The following is an 8,030-nucleotide window of genomic DNA, read 5'->3' on the forward strand; positions in this document are numbered from 1 at the left end:
AACTCTTTTGTGAGTTATATATTTTTCCTGGGGTTGTGTGGCAGGGGGATAGAGGAAAGCAAAATATTGGCAGTGTAATTCAGAGCATTTCTAAGAGTTCAGCCCAAACTGAACATCCCCCCCCCCACAAGCATTCATGGGTGCTGCTGCTCATAATGAAACGGCCATTTGAGCACTGAAGAGGTCTTGAGTGACTGGAAACAAAGTGGCTCTAAAAAACAACAGAGAGGAGCGACAGCTTCAAAACTCACCTTTATTGGAGCTAAAATAATAGTCGCATCTGAAAAAATAAAAAGACAGCCTCCAACCCAGTAGTATAATATGTTTTCATCACCACAAAATAGCAAAGAAGCTTTAAAGTTCACCAAAACTTTAATTTGAAGGAAGAAAAAAAGAGGAGAGGGTATTTCTTAACCTTCAGGAGAAAACTTCAGTTTGCCGTGATTTATTATTTTTTTTTAGCATTTCTTGCCAACAGAGCAAAAAAGGTGTTATGTTTAATCTAATTAAATCTACGCAACACCTCCTGTGCTCCATTTTAAGACTGTGAGGTGCACGGTTCATAGATGCTTCATCAGATGTGTGAAGCTTTCTCCTCAGCTGGCAGATCTGGAATCTCGTATAAAAACATGGCCACGTTTGGAAATGTTCTCTTCAACTCTTTCGTTGCTGCTGACCGGAAACTGAGCGCACACAGACAGACACAATTTCAAAGGGAGGGCCTGGCCTGAAATTGTTGAACTCAAAACAGATAAGCCAGCTTGAATATATTAATTCAGGACTCAATACAGAGATCAAGGCCCTCTCCTACAGTTGATATTAAATGAGGATAGCGTATGTAAATGTGAAGAATAAATAAAGCTGGGGAGGATTGTGTTCCCCAGTGTGCGCTGTTGTCACATGTTTTAGCCTTTCTTCTCAGGGAATGTGCTCCAAACCCTTTGATCAGATGGCCCTTTTCTGGCCCAATGGGGTCATTTTTTAGATGAGGCATCCAACATGTTCTATAAGAACATCCGAAAGGCCTATCTTGACCAGTGTCCGACTCCTGTGGACGCTCACAGAAGGCCCTTAGTTGCCCCCAACAACTGAAAGAAAGAGGGAGAGGAAAGATCTTCAGGCATCTGTTTCCTCTTATTATTATAGAGCTAGTGTGGTGGTTGTACTAGGATCTGGGGTGCGAATCCTTACTCTACTGTAGAAACTTTCTGGGTGACATTGGGGCAAACACTCTGTTTAGTCTACTTCACAGGAGTGCTGTGAGAATAAAATGGAGGAGAGAAGAAGCTGTTTTGGGTGCCCATCGGGGAGAAAGGCAGAGAATAAATGAAGTAAATAAAGACATAGATTTTATGTCTAGCCTGAATGGTTTTTTTAGTCATTTTGGTTGGTCATGACACACGGAAAAACAAGGCTTTTGAATTTTTCTTTGGTCTAACAGTGGTAATTCTTTGGACGTGGTTATTCTCTCTGTTCTTCTTGCAAGATTGGGGTGGGGGGAGAGCAGGAACTGCCCTTCTTATGGTGAATTCATGTGCAGATATACCCCTATAAAGCCTGGTTTAGATGGCAACTGGGAGTGGTTGGCTTTTACATAATGTCATTCTGTCTCTTTTCATCCTTATCAGGCATGAGGAGTGGTCCGCGCCCATCTTGATGAGATCTTTTACTCTTTGGGACTGGATCTCGTTTTCTTTCTGTTCTTTGCAATATGATGTCACATACCTTGTGCTGGGAAACTGGCTTCTGGCCTCCCTTTGTAATATCTTATCTCCCCCCCCCCTCCGGCCCAACCTTCCCATCTGTTTTTTGAAGCATTGGAAATAAGCACCTCTGCAAACTCGCTGTAGTATCTTATGCATATGATGAAGACGTCTGGCAAAATAAATGGGTTATTCTTGAATGTTTTGTCAGATCTTTTTAGGCGGGTAGCTGTGTGGGTCTGTAGTAGAAGAGCAAGATTCAGGTCCAGTAGCACCTTAAAGACCAACTAGATTTCCAGGGTATGAGCTTTTGAGAGTCAGTGCTCCTTTAATCAGATACCTTTTGTGTCTGATGGAGTGATGTAGACATTTTTTACTTCCACAAAATGAGGATTCTACATAGAGCTCTTGTTGCTGTTGTGAATACACACATGTGCACAGTGGCAACGGAGCATCCTCTCAGCGTTTTTTTCTCAGGCTGCACTTGCCTGAGCCCATTGGTAATTGACATATGGCTAATTAAGCAACCAAGATATGTCAATTAACGGCTATAGCAACATGTCAATTATGTTCGGTAATTGTCATATCTCTGTAGTTTAAAATTGGTAACTGACAAATTACTGCAGCCTAATGCAATATGTTAATTCCCAAATTTGTATTTTTAAAAAGAAATCCTCTGGTGGTGTAACCCCTGTGAGGTTAATTGATTTAGCCCAGTGGGGTGGAGTCAGAAGCTAGAGGCAGGCTGCTGAGGAGGAGGCTGTTTGCAGGGGAGCTTAATAAATTATAAGCTCTTATCACCTTGAATAAGGTAATCAAATATTTTATGTAAAATATTATTTAAGTGGTGTTTGTGTATTGTGTGTAGCTGGTGTTACTGGGGTTGTATTATTTTTGCAGGGCTATAATTCCCAACCAGAAGCCTGGGGTACAGCTGCTTCAAATGGACGAGAGAGGACACATCATCACTTCTTGGATGCCTTTTCAAGGACATTGTTGATTCGGAGGGTTTTTTGTATGGTTGTACTTAAAAGTTAATTTTTTGTTAAAGTTGTATTTTATCAATTGTTAAAAAGTTTAAAAGAAAAAAAGTTGTTTCTTAAAATTTTGTGAAAGTTGCTTTCTAAGCCCCATAGAACCCATGTAAAGAGAAGTTACAGTGGCACCAGGGGAGTAGGGAGGGGAGACAAGAGAAAAGGCACAGATGTGGCTGGGACCTGAAAAAATGTGTACCTTTCTGTCCACACAGGAAGACTGCTTTGGTTGCAATCTTTCCCATAATTCATATCAAATCAGGTTTGGGAGAGATCTGAGCGAAGTAGTGGTGGATTAGAAGAATGATGGTTCTTGTGGATTTTCTGGGCTGTATCGCCGTGGTCCTGGTATTGTAGTTCCTGACATTTCGCCAGCAGCTGCGACTGGCATCTTCAGAGGTGTAGCACTGAAAGACAAAGATCTCTCAGTGTCAAACACTGAGAGATCTCTGTCTTTGACACTGAGAGATCTCTGTCTTTTGGTGCTACACCTCTGAAGATGCCAGTCACAGCTGCTGGCAAAACATCAGGAACTACAATGCCAAAACCATGGCGATACAGCCTGGAAAATCCACAACAACCATCGTTCTCCAGCCATGAAAGCCTTCGACAATATATTGATTAGAAGAACGATGTTGTGTTGATGCTAAAAAGAAAAATCTTCAGTTTAAATGCCAAATAGGAACAAATCCTCTGGATGAAAACAAACTAAGGGCCCAACTAGACAATACAGCATCCCTGGGACAATGTAGAGATGCTATAGCCATTTTACCTTGAGAATTCTCCTACTTTAAAAATGGTATGAGCATCCGATCCAGCTTGGGACACGGTATGGGTTAGGGGCTCCTGTCCACCCCATGCCAGTTTTCAAGAGCCCATATGACCCAGAAGTCATATGCTTCAGTCTCAAGCAGGATTGGGACCCTACAGCATTTTTAAAACAGGAGAATTAATGAGTTAAAATGCCCATGGTATCCCTAAGTTGTCCCCAAGGACACTGTAGAGTCTAATTGTGCCGCAAGAAAACAAACTGGTTGATTACCAATACAAAATATGGCCTCTGCCACAAATTCATTAGGTAGCCTTAGCAAGGGCAATCTCAAACTCCCAGCCTACATAACAGTGACCTGCACTGCAGGGCTGTTGTCAGAAGTACTTTGAGAAAATGTAGGAGACATGTGGACTGGCCATACAGTTGCGAGCTCCGGTTTGGGCAATTCTTGAACATTTGGTGGGTGAAACCTGGGGAGGGCAGGATTTGGGGAGGGACCTCGGCAGGGTGTAACGCCATAGAGTCCACCCTCCAAAGTAGCCTTTTTCTCCAGGGGAACTGATTTCTGTTGCCTGGAGATCAGTTGTAAGTCTGGGAAATCTCCAGACACCACCTGGAGGTTAGCAATCTTAGCTGGCCACCATAAGAATCTGGATAATATTTGACAAATATTCTGAATTACTATAGGAGAACAAGTTTTCATCTTTAAAGAATTATCATTGGGATCAAAGCTGCATACTTAAAGAGTATAAGAATGTATGTATTAGACCAGGCTTTACAATAAAGGAAAAATATAAAGCTGAGTTCTGGATTATTTCCATTTATAAGAGGTTATCATAATGAACAAATTAGATTAGAAATACTGGGGAATGTAGATAATGGGATGGACGTAATACTTATCATTTTAAGGATTTATGGGACCAAGATAATTTGTTAACTTGTCAACAAATAAAAGGGCGCAAATGTCAACTATTTCCATAGTTTCAGGTTTGCAGTTAATATTTGCATGAATACAAAAAATATGGTTCTGTAAGAGAAAGCCAGCATGGATAGTGATTAGAATGTCGGAATAGGATCTGGGTGACCCCCGTTTGAATCTGCTGTGGAAACTCACTGGGTGACCTTGGGTCAGTCATACTCTCTCGGCCTACCTAACCTCACAGGGTTGTTGTGAGGATAAAAAGGAGGACAGGAGGAGAATGTGAGCCCCTTCAGGTGCCCTGCAAGGAGAATGGTGTGGTATAAATTAAATAAGTAAATAAAATAAGAGAGTGGCTTGAATCCCATGGTACATTTCCTCTGATGAAAGAGATTTCTGTCAACAGACCAGGACTTTCTCATCTCCCACAGCAGGCCAAAATGATCCCCCAACTCAGAGGAACGAGAAGAGACTGGAAAAATAACAGACTGTGCCATTACTACAATGCCGATAAAATACTTAGGGATAAATGTATCAGCACAAAATGAGAATCTTTATAAAGACAATTATCAAAAAGTTTAGACAAGAATTATCAAAGATTTGCAGAAATAGTCATTTTGACTAGGAAGAATCTCTGCTGTCAAAATGAATATTTTACCAAAATTGAACTTTTTATTTCAAATGATCCCAATTCATATAGACCAAAAGATCCTAAACAAGTGGCAGAAAGTAATAAAGGACTTCATATGGAAAGGGAAGAAACCAAGGATAAGATTAAAAGTATTACAGGATGACAAAAACCGACGAGGACTGGCAGTACCCAACATCAAATTGTATTACCAAGCGGTGGTGCTAGTTTGGATAACAGATTGGTTTATAAATCTGAGTAGCAGACATGTCAAATTGGAGATAGTGGAGGCCAAAGAAGGCATCCATAATTATTTATGGATTAAGAAATCATTGAAATCTATTAAAAAACAGGATGGGACCCACATATTAAGATTTGGACGGCTTAAAACATGGTTTCAGTGCAGAAATAGATTGAGTCCACTGATCTCCCCATTGATGTCGCCAATAAATGCTCATTACGATGCAGCCATGAGAAATAGAATTGATCAGCTCAGCTATGAATTAATGATTGATAAGAAAGGAAATGTAAAAACTTGGCAAGAAATTCAAGCTCAAGGTAAAAATGTCCCACGACTGATGTATCACCAAACAGTATCAAGACTAAAAGAACAAACTATTAAAGGAGAGCCATTACATAATTTAGTTACGACAAATTCTATTTTTTTTCTATTAGTTTACTTTTAAATGCAGCGCTTGTCTAAGTTGCAAACTAATTTTAAATGTGGTGCTTATATAAGTTTGTATGTCTCAATTTAACTTAAAATGTAGTGTTTGTATAAGTTTTTATACACTATTGTGATATCTTTTCTTTTTAATTAAAATTTCTACACTTAAAAAAAAAAAAGATCCTCCAACCAAGTGCAGTTTCTGGTGGGTAAAAAACAGCATGAGGTAAGAGCTAGAGATCTGCACCAAGAGGGGGCAGGAGAGCAAAAATATCCCCGTCCATTTACAGAAATTTACTCCATGACTTGGGCACACTAAATCTGAATGCTGGGAATTGCAAAGTTCTGTAATGGGATCAATAGGGCCATTTCCACATGGCTTACCTCTGCCCGTAACGACTTGGTAGATCGCGCAAAATACGCGGAACATCGCGTTTTCTCGCGTGAGATTTGCACAATGTGACATGCAAATCTCGCACGAGAAAATGTGATGTTCTGCATTTTTTGTGCGATCTACCGGGTCGTTACGGGCAGAGGTAAGCCGTGTGGAAACGGCCCTGGTCTGATCCATCAAAGTTAGCTTACATTGAACAAGATAGGAGTCTCATAACAAAAACAGAGTGAGGGGAGAGAAATTTTGGCTATACACTCCACAAGCAGAAGATGAAATGAATTTGGTGTAAATCCTTGCCATATTTGATTGCTGCAAATATGAGAGAACAGCATTAATAGTGTTTAACACCAAGCAAACTGAAAATAATTTATACAACTGTGAAAATCCTCATGTAGACTTTGGGGCAGGCTCTAAGATCAAAGAACTCCAGGAAATTGTTGGAATGTATATAGAGCAAATTCTTACAGATCCTTAAAATGATTGGTTGAATAATCTTCGAGGATGTGGAAGGCAACAATTTGGAAGTTCTTAATCTAGTGGTAGATACAAAAATAACCCTCTGGGGATAGGAATCTTTGATTCCATAGAATACGGAGAGCCAGTTTGGTGTACTGGTTAAGAGTGTGGGACTCTAATCTGGAGAACTGGGTTTGATTTCCCATTCCTCCACTTGAAGCCAGCTGGGTCACCTGGGGTCAGTCACACCTTCTAGGAGCTCTCTCAGCCCCACCCACCTCACAGAGTGATTATTGTTGTGAGGATAATAATATCATACTTTGTAGACTGCTCTGAGTGGGCGTTAAGTTGCCCTGAAGGGCAGTATATAAATCAAATATTGTTGTTGTTGTTGTTGTTATGTGGGACAGAGTGGAGACAGAATATGAGACAGAAACAACCATCTCCAATGCTTGGGTTGAAACCTGCTGGTAACCGGAAAAATTCCTACATGGAAATGCCCACAAGGAAAAAAGCCTACACAGAAAAAAGCCCACATGGAAATAACATTTTTTATTAATTATATCTTTTTAAATTGAATTGCAGAGTTTTGGGGATATTTGCTGTTGGGTGCAGCAACAAACTGTTTAATTTGCACACATGGAAAAATGCCCACATATTGTAATTTTCATGTAAAGCACCATAGATATTTATAATTGTGGATAACCAGTCATTTCCATGTATGAGAATGAACAGATATTACCTATATTTTATATTGTTACTAGCTTGATACCCATGCTTCACTACGATATTTAACTACTTTAAATCCAGATATAATATTTATGGGTCTGTAACATTTTTTGGTCTGTGGGGGTTTTTTTAGTTGGTTTTGTAGTATAATAGCATAGTACCCAAGCTTCACAAAGGTGCTTGAATAAAGCGAAGCATGTTGATGCCAAAAACTGATGAAGTGAATTTCAAAATGTAACATTTATTGAAGAGATTTTTAAAAGGAAAAGATTGTAGTGCAATAAATAAAATTAAAAATACGTACAACCATTTTTTTCCTACTGGACGACCTCTTTGTAGACCACATTGGTGGTTTCCCCCTCAGGTGCCAGGATCACCAGGCTGCTGGGTGAGCTCACTCTATGGTGCTCGGGGGGGGGAACCGAAATGAGAGTTTCGTGTTTCATCCCGATCCATGAACCATAACTATGAACTTCCACGAAGTTGCCCCAGTTTGTGAACCGGTTCATGGTTCTTGGGGTTTAAATGCCCCTTTCTGTGCTGCTGTGAATAATAGAGTCCAGCAGAAACAGAATTCCTGGAGTGGCTCGAGAGGGTAGATTCTCTAGTGCATCTGTCTCTTCTATGGAATACCACAGAGACTAGAGAACCTCATTGTTTCTGACACTGGTTGGGGATTGAGAGAGGGATGGGACATCTGTTTGTTTGTGTCCTCCAATGGGCCTTCA

The sequence above is a fragment of the Eublepharis macularius genome, chromosome 5 (genome assembly GCF_028583425.1).
Source record: "Eublepharis macularius isolate TG4126 chromosome 5, MPM_Emac_v1.0, whole genome shotgun sequence".
NCBI lineage: Eukaryota > Metazoa > Chordata > Lepidosauria > Squamata > Eublepharidae > Eublepharis > Eublepharis macularius.